Source organism: Amblyraja radiata, chromosome 7, assembly GCF_010909765.2.
Source record: "Amblyraja radiata isolate CabotCenter1 chromosome 7, sAmbRad1.1.pri, whole genome shotgun sequence".
NCBI lineage: Eukaryota > Metazoa > Chordata > Chondrichthyes > Rajiformes > Rajidae > Amblyraja > Amblyraja radiata.
Genome location: NC_045962.1, coordinates 53,972,651 through 53,995,930, shown reverse-complemented (window position 1 = coordinate 53,995,930; position 23,280 = coordinate 53,972,651). Strand labels below are relative to the sequence as shown.

Below are 23,280 nucleotides of genomic sequence, written 5' to 3'. Positions count from 1 at the left end.
TCTTGTTTGTACAAATGTTGGATCATGGCTCCAGCAATTTGTGTCTATCTCTGGTATAAACCAGCATCTGCAGTTCTTTGTTACTACCAATACCAATTTGTTTGACATGGATATGTTTGTATGAAGGGACTATTTCTATGCTGCACTGCTGTCTCTAGCCCTGAGGCAGGGTATCCAAACTTCTTCACCCAGAACGTTGCGAATCTATGGAGTTTAGCTGCCACAGACTGCAGTGGAGGCCAATTCACTGGATGTTTTCAAGAGGGAGTTAGATTTAGCTGGGCTAAAGAAATCAAGGGATATGGGGAAAAAGCAGGAACGGGGTACTGATTTTAGATGATCAGCCATGATCATATTGAATGGCATTTTAGATGATCAGCTCGGTGCTGGCTCGAAGAGCCGAAAGGTCTACTCCTGCACCTATTTTTCTATGTTTCTAAATGTGGGCCGTCTCTTTGCCCGCACAAATGAGCTCGATCTGCTGAATTCCCCAGATTGTTTCTTGTTGTCGACCCCAGCATCTCCAGTCTCTGGTGTCTCCAGGGTGCTGCGCGGAGGACTGACCGAACAAACTCCACTGCCGAGCACCACATTCTGCACTTCCCTGACCCACCGGAGGACGGCGCGCGCTCCGGGCCGGCGCGCAGGCGGTGCTCGGTTTGGGAGCGCGCGTGTCGGCCGCGCGCAGGCGGTGCTCGGTTTGGGAGCGCGCTGTCGTCCGCGCGCACGAGCAGCTTTGGCTCATTGTGCGGAGACGGAGCTGGCGGGTCGGAGCGAGTCTGGAGGATCCGGCGCATCGTGAGTTCGTGGTCCCGGGAAGGAGAGGGGGAAAAGGAGGGGGAGACGAGCAAAAAGAGGGGCGATGGGTGGGAGAGGGGAGAGGGGAGAGGAGGGAGGAGGGATAAGGGGACAAGTGGGAGGATAGAGGGGGGCGATAGTGAGGGAGGTGGGGGAAGAGGGATGAGACGAGAGGAACAAAAGAGGAGGTGAGGAGAGGAGGGGGTTCGGGAGAGCAAGGGGGGGGGGGGAATGGGGCAGAAGGAGGGGAGAGCTGTGGGGAGCAGATGGACAGGGGCTGAGGGAGAGGAGGTGGGGCGAGGGAGAGAAGAAGAGGAGGTAAGGGAGAGGGGATGGGTGAAGGGGGAGATGGAGTTATGGGAGGGAGAGTCCGGTGAGAGGGAGGAGTGGTGCAGTAAAGAATGGAGTGGGGGCGTTGGAGACTGGAAGACAGTAGTGGAGGGGCATATGGTAGGGGAGTGGATGAGGAGTGGAGAATCACACGGCATGGAAACAGGCCCGCAGCCCAACTTGTCCATGCCGACCAACATGTCCCAACTGCGCTAGTCCTATTTGCCTGCGTTTGGTCGATGTCCATCTAAACCTTTCCTATCCATGTACCTGTCTGCATGTCTTTTAATTGTTGTTATGGTATCTTCTTCAACTGCCTCCTCTGACAGCTTGTTTTATATATCCACCACCCTCGGAGTGAAAAGTTGCCCCTCAGGTTCATATTAAATCTTGCCTCTCTCACATTAAACATGTCCTCTTGTTTTTGATTCTCCTACCCTGTATAAGATCACCTTTCAGTCTTGGATGCTTGAAGGAATATAGCCCTAGCCTGCCCAACCTCTCCCTGTAGCTCAGACCCTCATGTCATGGCAACATCCTCGTAAATCTTTGCACTCTTTCCAGCTTAACAAAATCCTTCCTGTAGCAGGGTGACTTAAACGGAACACAGTGCCCAAAGTGTGGCCTTGCCAATGTCTCGTACAACTGTAACATAACATCCCAACTATTTTACACAATACCCTAATTGGATGAAGGCTAATGTACCAAAAGTCTTCTTGATCATCCTATCTACCTGTGACACCACTTTCAGGAAACTATTAACCTGCATCCCTAGATATCTCAGTTCTACAAACTGGTCAGGGCCCTACCATTCACTGTGAAGGTCCTACCCTGGTTTGATTATCCAATTTGCAACACCTCACACTTTGCTGCATTAAACTCCATGAGCCATTCCTGATCGGCTTGCCCAACTGATCAAGACCCTGCTGTATTTTTTCATAACTATCTTCACTATATATAATACCTCCCACTTTAGTGTCACCAGCATACTTAGTGGAGGGTGTGTGGGGGAGAGAGTGGTGGGGAGAGCGAGAGAGACGGAGATGTATACCCAGGAGAGTGACTTTAGGCGCAGTCTGGGAGTGATCCGGGACGATTCAGAAGATAAGGAAATTAGCAAGGAGTGCGTGTTGTCTTGGGTTGCAGTGAGCTTGTACTGTTCAGAGGGAAGGATTCAAATTAGTTTATTAACATATATACATCATAGTATACATGTAGTGCACAAAATAAACAGTATATGTGGTAATGGTGGCTCCACTAATAACTACATTGATGAGTGCAAAACAGCAGAGTTGTGCATGATTGTAGTGTCATCTGAGTGCAAAAGTAGTGCCCCCCCCCAAAAGTACAATAACAGAATAACTGAACAAAATTGTGTTGAGAGTAAAAGTATGGCAGCACCTCTGGAAAGGGGGTGTGAGAGAGGTAATTGTTTCAGAAAATCAATAACAGAGGGGAAGAACTGCTCTTAAGACTGGACGTCTGGGCTTTCAAGCTCCTGTATCTTCTCCCAGAAGTTAGAAGAGAGAAATGGGTTTGAGGTTAGTATTGGGGTAAATGTTGTGATTGATGAGGAGGATATTGATGGATGGGGAGTGTAGAAGACGGCAACAGAAGTGAGGATGAGATATGGGCTGAAACAGTGGGAGAGAGCATGGGAATGGCCATTTGAGAGAGCTGATGGTCGGAGATAGAGAGAGGTTTGTCAGAGAATGGAAATGAAAAAGGGCAGTGTCAAGACTTAAGAGAGAGTTAGGCTGGTGGGTGGAAATCAGGGGAGAAGGTGGGGGATCTGTTTTGTAATGTGCTAGACACAGATTATGTCATTAGGAGCTTTCCACCCAGGAGAAGTGTAGGTGCTCCCTGGAGAGAAGGTCAATGTCATGCGTAAATAAGAACTAGCGTATCACTAATACAGCAAACTTCCCTAATGGGCGCAGTCAGTGTGTTCCTTATCTGCTCAATATTTATGTTAGTCTTTCCTTTTTTGTTTAGAAATGCGAGTAATCAAGTAAAATTAGCCAATTTTTAGCAGGTTCATTTATTTTCACTAACATTGGAACAGTATCTGTGTGTCTAATACAGTGTGATGTTGAAGTAGCTGTGTAAATTCAGCATTTTAGTGGCTTACCAGCTTAATGTTACAAATGAATTATTTTAAAACTGAGAAGCCCTGGAATTTAGTTTGTCCATACTCAAGTTAGTTGTGATAAATCATTTTTTGATGATCAAATGTGATTGTTAATGCACTGCACTGACACATTTATTCCTGGCCAGGGTGCTGTCCCGATGTGTCTAATTGGCAAATAAATTATAGAGGTTGACAGCCTACGCTGTGCTGAAAGACAGAGCTACCTGCTGCTGTTTACATTTCAATTGTGAAACTTAATTAGTCTGAATTGTTACACCCAATTTACCTTGTTCTATTGCAACGCTTTCAATCAATCTTGAGAGCTTAATGTAGATCGGTCACATTTACCCTACATTGACCCTCTACACATTGGGAGTTGGGGTAAACAGTAATAGCAACTGCTTTTGCTACTTCAATACACCCACAACTAAAACTCCACTTATTCCATGGCAGCCCCGGTGTTCCATGCCTTATGGTGCTTTCTCACGGTGCGACCTGAAGCAAGACTTAACAAGAGTTTAACATCGTGGGAACCTCTGCGATAGCAGTACGGCATTCGTGGACCACCGAGGACCTCGTGACTAAAATGGCTAAAAACTTTCTGACTTTCTTTGACCCCTTTCTTTGCGTTTTTCTGAGAGGCATCTCTGCAAGACTTTTTTTACTGTGAAAAAGATTCTCAAACAATGACAATTAGGTGGGACGTCCTCGATGGACACATGGTCCATTGGCGATATTGAGACCACCTTTTTTACTCACCTTATGTCCCTTCTGTCAAGCTTCCGGGTTTACCGTTCGCAGGAGTTCCCACGGTACCCGCAAGTGTCATTACGGATATCGCACGGATATCGCACTGGCATCTGCATTCATACAATGTTGCAACGCTGCTCAAGTCACTCTTGGAGAAATTCAAAAATGTTTGAATTTTCTCCCGGCCGTACAAAGTTACACGAATACCTGCCGTTAGCACCACGGAGGTCCTCGGTGGTCCACGAATGCCGTACTGCTATCGCAGAGGTTCCCACGATGTTAAACTCTTGTTAAGTCTTGCTTCAGGTCGCACCGTGAGAAAGCCCTTTTAAACCCACATCCCATGGTACGAGTTCATTCCAAGAGTTCTCCCGCGTTTGCCCTGATTCGAACTCGGAGATTTACGGTAATGGCCAATCGTCGGTACTCGGGGCTCTCGTGGACATTTTTCATCATGTTGAAAAATCTTCACGAGTCTTCCCGTGCTTACCTGCCGTTAGCGAATCTTCCCGAGCACCTGCCGTTAGCGCTAAGAGACGTCCCCGAGCTCCGACGTACCCATGCGTACCGACGTACACGTTCGTTCTCCGTGCTTACCACGAGTTTGATTTTTTTTAAACTTGGGAGAGCTCTTGGAATGAACTCGTACCATGGGACAGGGCTATTAATTTTTTTCTTGACCTTCTCTAACTTTGCCGGTGGTCAAGGGATCAAAGTGGTATTTGCAGAATTTTTACTACCTTGACTGACATTCTGAGTAGGGATTGGCAACTGTGGCAGGGTGCGATAAATCACTTTAAACTGTCCAAAGATGATTGGTTTATAGAGCCACAGTTAAACAGCATGAAGACAGGCCCTTCGTCCCAACTCATCCATGCTGACCAAGTTACTTAACTGAGCTAGTGCCATTTGCATTTGCCTGGCTCAGATCCCTCCAAACCCTTTTCGATCCATGTACTTGTCCGAGTGCCTTTTAAATGTCCTAATTGTTAGTTGGGACACTTTCATTATGTTTGGAGTTTTACAGCAGTTGCCGCATGCTATTGCTGATGTCTATTTTCCCTGGCTAATTTCCAGTAGTGATTTGAATGTTTTGTATGTGTGTTTTGGCATAGAATTTTAACTAAGGGAGCACCTCGATTATGCCTTAAATGCTATGTAAAAGCAGCTTGCAGCTTACAAGGACGAAGCTTGAGAGGTCTTGACATTATTCTTTTTCTGGTTAAAGATAATTCTTCTGATTAATGATTTTACTTATTCTTCCTCCACATCCCCTCACTACCGAACCCTCCATTTTATTCTACTACCCTAAGTGCAAATGGGCAAAGAAACAAAGATATTTGGTCTCCATTTTATCTTCAGTCATTGTGGAACTTTTCTGTATTGTTATTCTCCCAGCTGGTGGTTGAAATAACATAACGGAGTTTTCATTTCCTGGGGAAAATTGGTCTGGTACAATTAGAAACAGGAATGTGGGCCTTTCAGGCCTCCGAGTCTGTTCACTGTTCAATCAAGTTCTTGCTGAGCTCTGATGTCGCCCCATGTGCCTGCGGTTGTCCCTCGATGCTTAGCACCTTTAGTCGCCAACTATTTTACCATTCTCATATTTGGAATTATTGCTGTACATAACATTTGGCAAATGCACAATAATATGGTGACACCAAATTTCCACCACATTTTACGTTAACCTTTTCATTCCTGTCTGAATGGATTCTAATGTTACACCATTCGTACTACTAAACTCCCCAACTAGTGTAAATAGCTTAACCCCTTCAATCTTTCTAGTTTCCATTAACATTTCCAAATTTCCATCAAATCACTATTTGACCTTCCAAATCCCACGAAATGTGAGCACAGTTTGTAGTCTCTTTTTGTAATTTAACCATTAGACATGAATATTTTTGATTTCTTTATTTTCAGTATATTTGTTGCCTCTGCCAAGGCCAGCATTTATTGACAAGGAGGTGGGAGTGAGCTGCCTTCTTGAACCTCTGTAGTCATAAGGCCAAACAGCTGTATTGCATGGAAACAAACCCTTTGGTCCAACTCATCCATGCCGACCATGTTGCCTAATCAAGTTAGTTCTGCTTGTCCTCACCTGACCCATTTCATTCTAACCTTTTCTTTCCATGTATCTATTTTCATGTCTTTTAAATGTTATTATTGTGTCCGCTTCAAATGGCAGCTCATTCCCTATACCTACTATTCTCCATGTAGAAAAAATTGTTCCTTCGTTTCCTTTTTAAATCTTTTCCCTCTCACCTTAAACCTGAGATTCCCATCCCTGGGTGGAAATATTCCGAGAGTGCTGTTTTGGAGCAAGTTCCAGGTTCAGAACCAACGACGATGAATAGTCAGTGGTATTTTCAAGTGAGGGTTGTGATTGATTTGGAAGGGAGCCAATAAGTGGTTATGCTCCCTTGTTTCTTGTTGGTGGAGCCAGGGCTTGTGAGGTTCTATCAGAGTAGCCTGGGCGAGTAACAAGCAGCATATTGAGGAGTTGCAGTCTCTGTAAACGCAGTGTGGAGAATGAATGTTTGGGGTGGTGGATGGTGTAGTGCAATTATCTTTCACTCTAAAACAGTCGTAACTGAATTATCAGCACAATCCTAACTAGGGTTTTGAATAATAACAAAATATTAAAGTTCCATAGTTTTGGTGAAATCCCTTGAGGTTCAGAAATTAATATAACAGCTAATGCCTAGAATACTCTTCCCTGTTGCTCTACCCCTCTGTCTTGAGCCTGTGTTTCATTAGTGACCATCTCAGGGATAAATCTACTGACAAGTCAGTGAGGCATGATCTGTTTAAGATGGAACCCCAAGGAACTATGCACAATCATATTTTGGCACGTAAATTTGTGCTGTGCTTTTTTTTCCCAACCTTGTTTATCTTTGAGGTGTGACACAAATTAAAAATATTCAGGTGTAGATTAACCAGGACTTTTTCGCAACATTGCCTCCTTGGTTTTGTAATCTTCTATATGTAAACATTAGTGTTTTGATTATTTTCTATAGCTGTCCATGATATTTTAACAATCAACATGTTTGGGTTCCAAGGTCTCCTTGAATCTTCACCTTTTACCATCTTTATTGTGATTTATAATATCCATTTGGCCCAAAGTTTAAAATAAACTTGCTGATATTGAAACCCATGAGTTATAGTTTCTCCCTCTCTCTTAAAAATTACTATATCTATGTTTCCTTAGCATTTTATAATTCTAAGAAAATAAATAATCGCAAATCTGACTTTACACTCTGCCTCTGGTTTAAACCAATACCTAAAGAGTTTACAGCGGCAAGCTGCTGCTTCTGTTCCCAGCTCTAAGTCAGCTTGTTGGCCAGAGGGCTGTGAGGTCTGAGAAGCGATGTGTTGAGAGGTTTTGTTCATAACACTGTTGCCATTCATGTCACCCCCTTCCTTGGGTTGAGGAGTTTCGCTGCTGGGCTCAGCCACTCAGTCCAGCAGCAAAAGAACTGTGGACTGTAGTTCTGCATTGCCCATTCTTCTTGTGTCAGGGATAAAATAAACCACTCTCATTCTGTACCGTCTCATGGAATGGATGAGCATCAGATGAGGAAGGTCTTGTCTTGGTTGTGGTGGCCTCAGCAGAATAATGCTCTTGAGAACTGTTGTGTTAGCAGGTCCAGGACTTTCAAGAGGAAGTAGGGGTGAGAATGAAAGCTATCTACTACTGCTTATTGTGCCGTTCCCTTGCAACATATTGGTTTTGCCTTCCATACAACAATGACAGCAGGGCAGCAACTTTCTGCATCCTATCTTTGGCTGCCTTGGGCGAGTTGGTAAACTGTACCTGTACAGTTCATGTCAGCATGGCTCCAGATACCTTTCTCTATGAGATCCTGCCTTCCAGTTCTTCTTGGCGGAAACCATGTAATGGATGTATTTACTCCGGTGCCTTGTGACGCCCACCAGGCTCACCCGCTGTCAGGACCATCATCGTTTGCTCATGTATTTTTTCACATGGAGCAGTAAAAGACTGACCGAAGGAAAGGGGGGGGGGGGGGGGGTGGGGGGAGAATTCATGGAAGGGGGGGCTGAAGAGATTTGGATGGCAGGGCAAGAGAGGGAATGTTAAGAATGTAAAGAAAAGAACATGCTTGCTTCTATAGCTCATCTCAATTAATTTATTTGGCATTTATTGTTTTGCCTCGCTTATTAATCAATCATCACCCCTCCTTCCCCTCTACCATCTTTGCTATAGTTTTGGTGTTCCTCAGGGATCGGTGCTGGGGCCACTACTTTTTATCATCTATATTCAACCTCTTGGCAATATTCTCTGTCATTTTGGAATCAATTTTCACTGCTACGTCGATGATACACAACTTTACCTCTCCACAAAACCAAACACCTCCCTTCCCCCAACTGCCCTCACCACCTGTCTTCAAGCTATCAGCAACTGGATGTCACTCAACCTTCTAAAACTCAATGGAAATAAAACAGAAATCATGCTAATTGGCTCAAAGTCCACACTCTCCAAAGCCACCCGTTCACCATTTCAGTTGATGGCTCACCCATACCCACCTCCCCCCATGTCAAAAGTCTCGGCGTCATTCTGGACGGTACACTTTCCTTTGGCCCCCACATCAGCAATATCACACGCTCTGCAAACTTTCATCTCCGCAACATCTCCAGACTCCGCCCCTCCCTCTCCAAAGACAATACAAAAGTCCTCATCCACGCTCTGGTCACATCCCGCATCGATTACTGCAACGCCCTCCTCACTTGCACCTCCAATAAACTTCTTCATCGCCTCCAATGCATTCAGAACTCTGCAGCCCGGATCATCACCCGCACCAGATCATCGGACCACATCACACCCATCCTCACTCAGCTCCACAGGCTCCCTGTGCACCACCGGATTAACTACAAGATTTTACTGCTGACCTTCAAAGCCCTACACCACCTTGCTCCCCAATACCTCTCTGACCTGCTGCTACCATACACTCCTTCCCGGTCACTTAGTTCCTCCTCAGCTGCAATTTTAACTGTCCCCACATTTAGACTCAGCACCATGGGTGCCAGAGCCTTCAGCTGCTCTGCCCCACGTCTCTGGAACACTCTCCCACCTCCCATCCGTCACCTGGACACTATCGATCAATTCAAATCACAACTCAAAACACACCTGTTTAGATTAGCATACCCGACATAACTTCCACCATGTTCACCCTGATTTTAATGACTTAAAATGTTTTGTGTATTTTTTGTTTTTTTGTTTTTAATCAACTTGATTTTAATATTGATAAATGTATTGTGATTTTATGTCCTGTAAGGTGTCCTTGGGTGTCCAGAAAGGCGCCAGCAAATAAAATGCATTATTATTATTATTATTATAGTTTTGTAAGGCAGCCAATTTAAATCATGAAATGGTCAATTTGAGGTGTGTGTGTGTTATTTTTCTCTCAGTCCAAACAATCTGGTCTCTGGTTACCTTACACCTCTGTGAGAGTGCACTCAAAGCTCTTGCTTTCAAAACTACAGTAGCTGGGTGAGTAATAGTCAGACGACTTTACAAGAGTTCACTCTTGGACATCTTCCGTTCCTCAGAAGTGAAGGGGAAGCAAATCATCCTCAGCCCTGAGGGACTGCGGTGATGGGATGGGAACTTTCCTGAAGCAGTGATGGTAACTTTCCTCATTTTTACCTCTCTTGTCCAAAGAGCAAAAATCAAAGTGCTGCAGGAACTCGGTTGATCAGGCAGCGTTTGGGGAAGGCATGGACAGGCAATGTTTCAAGTTGGGACCCTTCTTCAGACTGATGCCATAGAGCAAACTTTAGGACTATTCTTTACAAAACTATGATTTTAAATTATGCTGATCTTGACCATAAATAAATAGGCCATCTGCCAAAATTGTGTATGTTGGATCATGGGATGTATTGTAAAGCTTTGAGCAATGCCCATAGATTCATAGATACATAGACAATGGGTGCAGGAGTAGGCCATTTGGCCCTTCGAGCCAGCAGCCCTTCGAGCCAGCACGTCCATTCAATGTGATCATGGCTGATCATCCACAATCAGTACCCCGTTCCTGCCTTCTCCCCATACTCCTTGATTCCGCTAGCCCTAAGAGCTCTATCTAACTCTCTTTTGAATGTCATCCAGTGAATTGGCTTCCACTGCCTTCTGAGAGCCAATTCACAACTCTCTGTGTGAAAAAGTTTTTCCTCATCTCAGTTCTAATTGGCCGACCCCTTATTCTTAAACTGTGGCCCCTGGTTCTTGACTCCCCCAACGTCAGGAACATGTTTCCTGCGTCTACATCCCCTCTCATGCTACTAAATTCCAGTGAATACAATCCCAGTCACTCCATTCTTTCATCATATGACAATTAACTTTGTGCACCTATGCTACACTCCCTCAATAGCAAGAATGTCCTTCCTCAAATTAGGAAACCAAAACTGCACATACTCCAGGTGTGGTCTCACCAGGGCCCTGTTCAACTACAGAAGGACCTCTTTGCTCCTATACTCAACTCCTCTTGTTATGAAAGCCAACATGCCATTAGCTTTCTTCACTGCCTGTTGTACCTGCACAAAGCTGCCAAGTAGTATGGATTTTCCGGATTTTGTACAGAAATGCGATAAGAATACGGATGTACGGATTTGCTTTGTAAAATATGGATTTTTTAAAAATCGGTCCTTATTTCTCCAGTTTGCCTCCTCCCCCGCCCCCCCCCCCACCACCATTTTGTTTAAACCCACTCGTGTAGCAGTGGCAAACCTGCCTGCCAGAATGCTGGTCCCCCTCCTGTTAAGGTGCAACCCGTCCTTTTTGTACTATTCACCCTTCCCTCAAAACAGATCCCAGTGGTCTAAGAATCTAAATCCCTGCTTCCCACACCAGCTCCTCAGCCACTCATTCAGATCATCTATGTCCCTGTTCCTGCCCTCACCAACACGAGGATCTGGAAGCAAACCGGAGATAACCACCCTGGAGGTCTTGCTTTTTAGCCTTCTTCCGAGTTCTCTGAAGTCACGCTGCAGAATGTCTTTCCTCTTCCTCCCGACGCCATTTGTGCTGACATGCACTTCCGGCTGCTCACCTTCACCCTTGAGGATGCTCTGCAATCGGTCAGTGACGTCCTGGATCCTGGCACCAGGGAGGCAACGCATCATCCTCGATTCCCGCCTGTTGCCGCCGAAACCCCTGTCTGTACCTCTCATGATGGAGTCCCCGACTACTACGGCTCTGCCTGACGTCTGTCTCTTCGGTTTTGCCTCAGCGTCACCTTTTGAATCGCAGTCTTGTCCCCCGCTCATAAGGGCAGTGTCTTCTGTCCCGAAAGCTTCCAAGAGGGTGAACCTGTTGTCAAGAAGTACATCCCCCGGGGTCTCCTGTACTCCAAGCTTCCTTCCCTTCCTCATTGTCACCCCCTTCTCTCTTCGGGTATCTTTAGTGTAACGATCTTGCTGCAGGTCCTGCTAAGGAAACTATCATTTTCCCGGATGATCCTGAGGTCATCCAGTTGCTTCTCCAGTGCCCCAACACGGTCCTTCAGGAGCTGAACCTGGACACTTTCAACAGCTGTAGCAGCCAGAGGCACCATCAGTGTCCCTGACCTCCCACATCCTGCAAGCCTCACACGGAATCAGCTTACCCATCATATCTTCACCATGTCTCGTCCTTTCCAACTTTTGGCCAATTTACCAATTTGTGAATTAAATTCCTCGGCCAATCCCCGCTCCCCTTCACCTGCCGCTCTGCTGCCGAGTAGGACCGGGTCTTGGCGATCTTTCTAAACTGTCTTTCCCTGTCACATATTCCGCCTGGGTTGCTTGCGTCCGGATGGCATGAACGTTGAATTCTCCCAGTTTTGCTAGCCCTTGCTGTCTCCTCCCCTTCCTTAACCTTCGAACTGTCTCCTCCCATCCCCCCGCCCTCGGGCTCCTCCGCCTCCCTTTTTCCTTCCTTTTCTCCCCCACCCCCCATCAGTCTGAAGAAGGGTTTCGGCCCGAAACGTCGCCTATTTCCTTCGCTCCATAGATGCTGCTGCACCCGCTGAGTTTCTCCAGCATTTTTGTGTACCTTTCCCTGTCACTCACCTTCTTTCTCACGGACTTTCAACCTAATAGTCTCTTCTCTCTGCTTCTGCTTCTCCGAGCTCCGCGTTAGGCCTGCCAGTAAATTCAAATGAGCGTTTCATTTGGCTTGGTATGTTGTAGACTTTATGTCTCCATTTCCATTTATAAAATACAGGCTATTCTGTGAGATGATCCAGAGTGTGGTTCATCTGATTATTCTCTATTCACCCATCCACTGATCAGCACTTCATGTGGACAACTGGGTAACCGTAACACTGAATGTTTTAAATATAGTGTTGCCCACGTTGGGACCCAAGATGTGGGCAAGATGTCCAATGTTATCAAGCCCTAAGAAGAGAGTAATGCATTGAAATAAAATAATTGTTAAATTTTGGTATTGAGTGTGGCATATCAGAAAAATCACAACGTGGGAGTTTTAAAGAGCCGGTTTTGATGTTCATTAATGTTTTCAAACACTTGCCTTTGTTTTTTGGCTACAGAGTAAACAATTGAGCCTGTTCACTGTTGAATGTTATGCTTTGGGAAACAAGGCAAGTGGCTTGTTCTTTAAAAAAAAGTTTTAGCTTGGCTGTTTCTGTTGTAGCTGGCGGTAGAGTTAAGGGCCTGTCCCACTTTCACGACCTAATTCCCGACCTCTGCCGAGTTTGCCCTTGACATACTCGCAGCATGGTCGTCACGAGGTCGTAGGTATGTCGTAGGTAGGTCGTGATGCTAGTCGTAGGTACTCGTGGCATCAAGTAGGTCGGGCCGTTTTTCTAGCCTGATGAAAAATGTCCACGAGTAAAAAAGGTTGTGAATTAGGTCGTGAAAGTGGGACAGGCCCTTTAAACTTTTCAATGTATGTGTTTCATGAAGAAGCTTGCATTTCTATAATGACCTCAGGATATCCCATAGTGTATTGCAGCTGCAATACCAGCATTGGTTTCTGTAAGCCACAGGTAATTCTGATTTGGGTTGCTGTGTCAGAGCCAGTGGAATGGAATTACAGCATAGGATCACAGCATTTCCCATAGGTCAGATAATCAAATAGTTAAATAACCTAATATATATCCCTTCATGTATCCCTTCATTATTACCTCCTCCGCAACCACAATGGACCATTGTGGGCTCCACCATTCCTCGGTCATCGGTGCTGGCCCTGATTTGTTCTGAACCTTTTCATACCTCTAGTTTCTCTCTCCCGTGTCTGAAGAAGGGTCTTGACCCGAAACGTCACCTATTCCTTTTCTCCAGAGATGCTGCCTGACACGCTGAGTTACTTCAGCATTTTGTGTCTATCTTCGGTGTAAATCTACAATTCCTTCCTACACTAATGTAGTGATGTGTTTGGTAAGTGATAAATACTGGCCATGATACCAGGCAATAACTACCTGCTCTTCAAATAATGCTGTGGTGCTTGTTAAATCCACCCTACATAGTATATTGGGACTAGGTTTAGCATCTCATCTACAAGCTGCATTGTGAACAGGATAGGATGAATGGTGCACAGGAATATTAGTCTCCTCCTCTGTTATGCTGTGTGAACTCTCAACTGCTGTCAGTAGCACAGACAAGTTTGATTAACACAGCTTGTAAAATTAATTGAGATTGTCAGGCAAATATGAAACCAGTATATGTACTGTCAATGCTACCTTGCCATAACTTGAAAATGTGGTGCAGGATAGTTGCGTAATGTGGATGAATAAGGTCTTGATTCACTATTCTACTGCTCATTAAAGCTGTTATTTGGTGGTGGGGGGGGATTAGTGTTTTTGTGTCTGATGCTCTACCTGATGCTCCACTTCAATTCAAGCCCCGATCACTGTTTACATCAGAACGACCGGTCAGTCGTTGCACGGAAATTGGGCATTTGCATGAAGGGGTGAAGCAAGCCCAGTGTGCACTGTTGTGATAAAATGCCCGGCAAATGAAACTGTTGGAAATAATTGGCTCCCTCTGTAATGACACGTTCAGATCAGATGTTTGGTTTAACTCCCTACGTCCTGTTCAGCTCACTATTGGCCCACATTGAATGACTCCTTAGCCAACAAATGGATTTTGTCAGCAATCCAGCTGAGTACTGGAAACACATTTTCAAAGTGTTATCCCAGTGTTAGCCTTTCATAGGTGAAATCAAATGTACACAGCGCTGATCCTTCCAATGAAGGCTGTGTGGAAACTGTCTGGTTTGACTTCTGTCGTCCAAAAGATTTCTTTCTCCTGTTGATGTTTTCACTTCAGTTCTCTCATTATACTCAAAATATTATGTTTCAATGTTAAAGATAAAACTGATAAGACTTTTTTATAATTCGGTGGGGAGAGGGATGCATTGTGTGTTGCACCAGCTTGTGCATAAAGCAACCCTCAGCCGTTGCAATTTAAAATGTGTTTATGCAGTTATTGAATTGATTAGTCAGAGTCGTACAGCGGAGAAATAGGTCCTTCGGCCCACCTCATCCATGCCAACCAAGACATCCCATCTAAGCTTTTCCCACCTGCTTGTGTTTGGCCCATATCCCTTTAAGCATTTGCTGTCCATGTACATGTCCAAATATTTTTAAAATTGTGTTATTGTACCTGCCTTAACTATTTCCTGCGCAGCTCGTTCCATGTATCCACCAGCCTCTGCATGAAATATGTACCACTCTCTTTCTTATTGAATCTTGTACCTCTCTTCTTAAACCTATATCCTTGTTTTTTTTATTCCCATACCCTGGGTAAAAGACCCTGTTGCATTCACCCTATTTTCTCCTCATGATTTTATATACCTACTAGACCAAGTGCAGACCCGTTGGGTCTGTTCCCGCAACGCGCGGTTGCGAGGAGAGGGGGCGGCCTGAGGAGTCGCACACACACTAACCAACTCTCTCACACATATACACACACACACACACACACACACACACACACACACACACACACACACACACACACACACACTAACTACCCCTCACACACACACACACACAAACCACCCCCATTGATATTATATTAAGAAGGGAGGGAGGAGAGGGGTAGGGCCGCCCAGCAGCCGTCGGCCTCAGAGTGAGCCTCATCTCCATGGCCTCGCATCCTCGGTGCTTCAGACCCCGAGTACGGGTGGAGGGTGAAGTGGGTGGGCGGGCGTGATCCCGACTGAGCCTGCGGGCCACAAGCGAGGACGGCGAAAAACAGCGGGGAAACAGCCGATCTGTGACTTCCGCCAGCGTGACAGAGCCGGGCCGGGGGGGGGGAGTGAAGGAGAGCCGGGTGGCAGCTGAGCGCGTGGGCGGCTCAAGGCGAGCGGGCGGTTGGAGCGGGCGGGCGTAGGAGTCCAGATGCGGGAGGCGTGGCACGAGCGTACTTGAAGGGACGGGGGGGGGGGGGGGAGAGTGGAGGAGAGCTGGGTGGCAGCTGAGCGCGTGGGCGGCTCTGAGCGGGCGGGCTTAGGAGTCCAGATGCGGGAGGCGTGGCGCGAGTGTACTTGAAGGGACGGGGGGGGGGGGGGGGGGGGGGGGGGGGAGTGAAGGAGAGCCGGGTGGCAGCTGAGCACGTGGGCGGCTCAAGGCGAGCGGGCAGTTGGAGCGGGCCGGCATAGGAGTCCAGATGCGGGAGGCGTGGCACGAGCATACTTGAAGGGACGGGGGGGGGGGGGGGGGAGTGGAGGAGAGCTGGGTGGCAGCTGAGCGGGCGGGCGTAGGAGCCCAGATGCGGGAGGCGAGGCGCGAGCGTACTTGAAGGGACGGGGGGGGGGGGGAGTGGAGGAGAGCCAGGCTGCCAAATGAAGAGAGAGAGAGAGAGAGAGAGAGAGAGAGAAGCGGCTTGGATTGGTTGGCATGTGGGTATTGTGACGTCAGCAGCTGGTAAGAGCCGTTTAGATCTTAAAAATTTAGTTTTGTTTGAGTTTTGTGATCAATTTTACTCAAAATCTGGGGAAATAATTGACCAAGGAGTGGATGTGCGAATGTAAAAGTAAAATCGCTGGCGAAATGGTAAAAATCTCGGCGTTTTTTGCGTCTGGTTTTCGCGGAGTAACGACTCAAAGGCAAAATGCCGTACACACACACACACAGAGTTTTAAAAGTATATAGATATACCTCACCCTCCGGCATTCCATGGATTAAAGTCCTAGCCTGCGCAATCTTTCCTAATAGCTCAGGCCCCCGTGTCCTGGAAATATCCTCTTAAACCTTCTCTGTATTCTCTCCAGCCAAATTACATCCTTCCTATAGCAGGGTGACAAAAACTGAACTGTGAGTCTAAATGTGTCCCCAATAACTTGTACAACTAAATGCTCAATACCCTCTCTGATGAAGGCCAATGTACTAAAAGTCTTCTTAACCATCCTATCTACCTGTGGTGTCCCATTCAGGGAACTATGTACCTGTATACCTAGATCTCTCGGCTCTACAATTCTTCCCAGTGTCTTGGCTTGTTTCGACTTCCCAAAATGCAACACCTCACACTTAAATGTAATTAGCCCTACCCTAGTCTACTTGGCCAGTTGATCAAGATCCTCCTATAATTTTTGATAACAATCTTCACTGTCTACGATACCATCTACTTTGGTGTCATCATCAAACTTGCTAAGCATGCCTTGTTCATTCTCATCCAAATCATTGATATAAATTGCAAACGGGCCCAGCAATGGGCCTAGTACAGATTCCTAAGGCACACTACTAGTCACATGCGTTGAGTATGAAAAACAACCTTCCCCCACCACGCTGTGTTTCATTCCATGAAACCAATTCTGTATCAACTTAGTTAGTAGTCCTTGGATCCTTTGTAGTCTAACCTTCCAGCGCAGCCTACCATGTGGAACCAAAGGCCTTGATGAAGTCCATATAGACTTGAAGGAAAGTAGAACTAAATACTTTGACACTTATTGCTTTTAAAACAGCATTTGGGAGTGGCAAATATAAATTTGTTCTAATTGACTCAGAAAAATAAAATGTAATTTGTGTAGCTTGATAGATTTGCATAACATGGGTTCTGAATTCTGAATTGAAGTGCTGGAGTAAAGTTACTGGGATCTCTGCCTCAAAAAGGCAGCCAGCATAATCAGATACCCATACCACCCTGGCCACACACTCATTTCACCCCTGCCATCGGGATGAAGGTACAGGAGCCTGAAAACTAACGTTCAGGAACAGCTTCTTCCCTACAGCCATCAGGCTATTAAACACTACAACCTCAAATACCTCAAATAAGCTCCGAACTACATAGACTGTTATTGTTATTATTGCACCATTATTGTTTGCTTTTAGTGTGTACATGTGTGCGTGTGTATGTATCACAGTGCCCTCCATAATGTTTTGGACAAAGACCCATCATTTATTTATTTGCTTCTGTACTTCACAATTTGAGATTTGTAATAGAAAAAAATCACATGTGGTTAAAGTCCACATTGTAAGAAACACCAATTTTATACATTTTGGTTTCACCATGTAGAAATTACAGCAGTGTTTATGCATAGCCCCCCCCCCCCCCCCCCCCCCCCCCCCCCCCTCCCCCATTTCAGTGCAACATAATGTTTGGGACACAGCAGTGTCATGTAAATGAAAGTAGTGTTTAGTATTTTGTTGCATTTCCTTTGCAGGCAATAACTACTTGAAGTCTGCGATTCATGGACATCACCAGTTGCTGGGTGTCTTCTCTGGTGCGGCCATCTTTAACTTATGCTTGTTTTGGGGGCTAGTCCCCTTCAATTTTCTCTTCAGCATATTAAAGGCATGCCCAATTGGGTTCAGATCGGGTGATTGACGGCCACTCAAGAATTGACCATTTTTTATCTTTGTAAAACCCCTTTATTGCTTTAGCAGTATGTTTGGGATCATTGTCTAGCTGTAGAATGCACCGCCGGCCAATGAGTTTTGAGGCATTTGTTTGAACTTGAGCAGATAGGATGTGTCTATACATGTCAGAATTCATTATTAATGAATAAATGAATGAATGAATGAATGAATGAATGAATAAGTTTATTGGCCAAGTATTCACATACAAGGAATTTGCCTTGGTGCTCCGCCCGCAAGTGACAATGACATACAGTGACAGTTAGGAATGACCCATAAAACATTAAACATTAATAATAAGACATTATTGATTAAACATGAAAATTAAATAAAATACCAGAGCAAAAGGAGGCTACAGATTTTTGGTTATTGAGTAGAGCTACTACTCGTGCAAAAAAGCTTTTTTTTAATGTCTGGCTGTGGCCAGGGTGAGAGGGGTCAGAGATGATCTTACCCGATCGATTCCTGGCCCTTGCAGTGTACAGTTTGTCAACGGAGGGAAGGTTGCAGCCAACAACCTTCTCAGCTGATCGGACATTTAGCTGCTGCCTCCGGATGTCGTGCTTGGTGGCTGAGCCAAACCAGACCATGATGGAGAAGGTGAGGACAGACGCCGTATAGAATTGGACCATAATATGCCTGTGGCAGATTGTGTTTCCTCAGTTGCTGCAGGGAGTACATCCTCTGTTGTATCGTTTTGACTGTGGAGTTGATGGTAGCCCCCCCATTTAAGGTCATTGGAGATGATGGTTCCCAGGAACTTAAAAGACTTCACAGATGTGACCGTGGTGTTGTTGATGGTGAGTGGGATGAGGGGAGGGGGAGCTCTCCTAAAGTCTACAATCAATTCCACTGTCTTAAGAGCATTGAGCTCCAGGTTGTTGCGATGGGTGAAAAAGTTTTTTCTCACCTCAGTCTCAAATGGCCTACCCTTTATTCTAAGACTGTGGCCCCTGGTTCTGGACTCGCCCAACATTGGGAAAATTTTTCCTGCATCTAGCTTGTCCAGTACAGGTGCACAACCTTTTATCCGAAAGCCTTGGGACCAGACACTTCTCGGATTTCGGGATTTTTCGGTTTTCGGAACGGAAGGTTTTTAGCGTAGATTTTAACATGTGGCTCAGTGGTAGAGTGCTCGGCTCGTGGCCGCAAGGTCGTGAGTTTGCGCCTCGATCCCGGCAGTTACCCGGTCAGGGCCGGCCTTTAGCCGATAGGACCTATTTCTCCTAATTGGGCCCCACGCCTAAGGGGGCCCCGCGCTAGAGTAATCAAATCAATTGGAGCAAAGATCTTATAGCGCGCAAGATGGTCCACTCCTGCGAAATACAATGAACTGACGCGTAGTCCGCACCGGAGCGTAACCTCCGTCATTTCAGTAACCCCGACCCGACTTCAGTTATGCCTCTCGCAGCGTTGCGGGGGAACAGTTTAGGTGTTGTTAAATGTTTTAAATGTTTTTTATCACTTCCTTTTTAAACGGCACATGCCTTGTACTTTTTAAACAGCACATACTGCAGATGCTGATTAAACCGAAGACAGACACAAAAGGCTGGAGTAAATCAGCGGATCAGGCTGCATCTCTGATGAGGAATACGTGATAATAGGAGGAAATAGGTGATATTTCGGGTCGACTTTTTCAATAGCTGCCATGAGGGGAGAAGCACCGGCACCAAGAGCGAGCGAAAGCGTGGACAGACGGACGAAAGCAACGTTCATAGAGCGGCGTTGGTAGACATTTCGGGTCGAGACCCTTCTTCAGACTGATAGTCAAGGGAAAGGGAAACGGGAGATATCGGCATATCTTCCATTCACTTGTCCTTAGTACCGTCCATAGCTCTTGCTCCTCTTTCCCCTGAGTCAGTCAGAAGAGGAGTCTCGACCCGAAATGTCACCTACAAAGATCTTTGGTCACCTATTCCGACCTATGATCGTTGCTTTTGTCCGTTCTGTCCGCGCGTTCGCTCGCTCTTAGTGCCGGCGTTTCTCCCCTCAGACTCCGCCAAACAAACACACGCACACACAGCATGTCCGGCAGATCGCTGCGGGCCGAGAGAGAGTAGAGAGGTGGAGGGGGAAGAAAAGGGTAGATGGGGAGGGGGGTGTGAGAGGGAATGGAGAAGGGGGAGGTGCCCTCACGCTCCCGGGGCAGCTCTCCCGTCCCTCTAGTCGCCGTGCTTCACGCACACAGCCCCGGCTCCCGCCCTCCCCCCCTCTCTCCAGGAAGACGCGGTGAACAATACACGGAGGGCCGGGCCGGGGGTTGCAGCAACGTTTACAAACCTCGGACTCAGCTCACGCCCAGACCCAGGCATCCGTTCCCGTCGCTGGACCTCTCCCTCCCTTTCCTCCCTCCCTTCTCTCCCCTTCTTCTCTCCCTTCTCTTCTTCTCCTCTCAGACTCCGCCAAACAAACACACACACACACACACACACAGCATGTCCGGCAGATCCTTCCTCTCTCTTTTCCCTTCTCTCCCCTCCCTTTGCCGAAACCCTTCCTCAGACTGATAGGGGGGACTGATAGGGCAGTCTGAGGAAGGGTTTCGGCCCGAAGCGTTACCTATTTCCTTCGCTCCATAGATGCTGCTGCACCCGCGGAGTTTCTCCAGCAATTTGTGAATCCTTAGACCTAGTTCAGTGAGCGTCCACCGAGGGTCACCCGGAGAGGTGACCGCGGAACCTCTCCGGGCGACCCTCGGTGGACGCTCACTGTACTAGGTCTAGGGATTCCTACTCTCCCGGGCAATATACTCTCCCTTTTTTCCAGGACCGAAAATGTCCGATTTTCGGAGCTTTTCGGTTTCCGGAATTTCGGATAAAAGGTTGTGCACCTGTACTTTTATAATTTTATATGTTTCTATAAGATCCCCCTTATCCTTTTAAATTCTAGTGAATACAAGCCCAGTCTTTTCAAAGTCTGTCTGAAGAAGGGTTTCAACCCGAAACGTTGCCTATTTCCTTCGCTCCATAGATGCTGCTGCACCCGCTGAGTTTCTCCAGCTTTTTTGTGTACCTCCCAGTCTTTTCAATCTTTCCTCATATGACAGTCCCGCCATCCCAGGGATCAATCTCGTGAACCTACACTGCACTGCCTCAATCACAAGGATGTCCTTCCTCAAATTAGGAGACCAAAACTGTTTACAATACTCCAGACATGGTCTTACCAGAGCCCTATATAACTGCAGAAGAACCTCTTTACTCCTATTCTGAAATCCTCTTGTTATGAAGGCCAACATTCCATTAGCTTTCTTCACTGCCTGCTGTACCTGCACGCCAACTTTCAGTGGCATGTGTACAAGGACACCCAGGTCTCTCTGTACCTCCCCCTTACCTAACCTAACCCCATTGAGAGTTGGGGGTTATGCGTGTGGATAGGGCTGGGGATGGGATAAAAAGAGCAAATGAATAATATTAATATAATATCAAGGGGGGTGATTAGTGTGTGCGTGTGGGGGGTGGTTAGTTTAAATGTGGGGGGTGGTTAGTGTGTGTGTGACGCCGCAGGCTGCTCCTTCCCCCCCCCCCCCCCCCCCCCCCCCCCCCCCTCCGGCAACCCAACGGATTCCACAGTCTAGTTGATTATAAAACAGATGTTGCCAACTTTCCATTTGCCTGAAGATTCCATATGGTCCATACGATAGATGGTGAAACCCTCGGGTTGTGTTGCAGGGTCGGGTGAACACAGCAACCTCTTTAAAACAGCAGTCTTGCTCTGAGAGTTGTTAAGTTTATTCTTGAGCGATTCCATCTGTTTTATTCTCACCACTAAATTAACATGTCTGAATTCTTCAATCTTTCTGCATCCTTCTCACAGCACAACCTGCCACATAACTTTGTACATCTGCAAATGTAGACACATTGCTCTGGATTCTCATAACCAGTTTCTTCCCAGGTGTTAATCAGGCAACTGAACCATCCTATCAACAACTAGTGAGCAATCCAGAGGAATTTTCTACCTCACTGGAGACCCTAAAACTATCTTTAATCGGACTTCTTGAAGAAGGGTCCCGAAACGTCACCCATTCCTTCTCTCCAGATGCTACCTGTCCCGCTGAGTTGCTCCAGCATTTTATGTGTACCTCCGATTTAGACCAGCATCTGCAGTTCTTTCCCACGCATCTAATTGGACTTTACTGGACTTTAGCTTGTACTAAACTGTATTCCCGTTATCATGCATCTGTACACTGTGGACGGCTCGATTGTAATCATGAGGTCTTTCCGCTGACTGGTAACTAAAAGCTTTTCACTGTACCTTGGTACACGTGACAGTAAACTAAACAATAAATAATTTCAGTGAGCTCAGTCAGACAATAAACTAAAACTGGCACTTTAGCTGGTATGGCAAGTAGTATGTTATGTCCCTTAATTTTCTGAAGTTGGGTTCGGGTGGGAACTTTATAGTTTCTACTGCTAAGTACTGGCACTGACAAAATAGGGGATGGAGCGAGGTGGAGAATGGTTTATTCCCCTCGGTAACCATCTTATTGAATGGCAAAGCAGCATCGAGAGGCCAAAAGAGCTCTCATGCTGCTGTTATTTTGCACTGTGCTCTCTATTGTGACCATGGGCTGAATGAAGTCTCGACCTGTATTGCAGTTGAACTCCAAATAACAGTGGCTGGGGACGGGCGCTCACTCTTGTCCACACAGATTGGATTCGAATCAAATATTCTTACCAGTAAATGTCATTCTGCACCCCTGTCTGCATTCATAAAATGATGGAAATCTAGATTCTTATCTGAAAAATGCACTCGCTGATTAAAATTTAAAATGTACTTGCAAGCTAGGAGCTCCATCATTGTTAATATTAAATGCTGACTGTTTGATGTATGAAGAAACTGGAATTCGCTTTTCTTTGCTATATTCATCAGGTTCGAGTAGACTTGTTTGTTTTCCTGCACTATCTTGGAACTGATCCAAAAAAATATTCTCCGTGACATATGGTCTGGTTTATGCATGATTGCTTTTATTTCATTATTCTGTAAGCTTAATACGAATGGTGCAAGGACATACAAGATTTTGGGGTGTTCAAGATAAACGGTTAATTATATTTGAATTTTGTCAAATGTTTTTTTTAAATTGAAGGCATTATGAGTGTGTTCCAACTAAATGAGACGGTTAACTTTGGGTGAGTAAAATTCTCTTCACTCTTCATGCCCTTCCAGAGCTGTAGCCCCTTAAAACATGCAGATGAAATCCTAGAACCATACAGCATAGAAACGGGCTCTCCTGGCCACCTCGTCTGTGCTGACTGTGATGCTAAACAACGTTATCCCATTCACCTGCATTAGGCTCATACCCCTCCACACCTTTTCCATCTAGGTACTTATCCAAATGCCTTTTTAATATCGTAATTGTATCTGGCTTTATCGCCACTTCTGGCAGTTCATTTCTTATACTACCACCCTCTGTGTGAAAAGTACCAGTTAGGTCCCTGTTAAATCTCTCTGCTCTTACAT

The 23,280-nt window shown here is 46.1% G+C and overlaps 1 protein-coding gene across 2 annotated transcripts in view; it reads left to right on the top strand.

The window, feature by feature from the left end:
- The first annotated feature begins 734 nt into the window (after window positions 1-734).
- Window positions 735-23,280, top strand: part of sh3bp4 (SH3 domain binding protein 4) — an 81,351-nt gene continuing 58,805 nt past the window's right edge. The window contains exon 1 of one of the 2 annotated variants that reach the window (XM_033024545.1): window positions 735-798. The gene's annotated coding sequence lies outside the window, so the exon portion shown is untranslated. Of the gene's footprint in view, window positions 799-5,911; window positions 6,087-23,280 lie in introns of those variants that run through there. The other variant, XM_033024546.1, reaches the window with a different exon arrangement.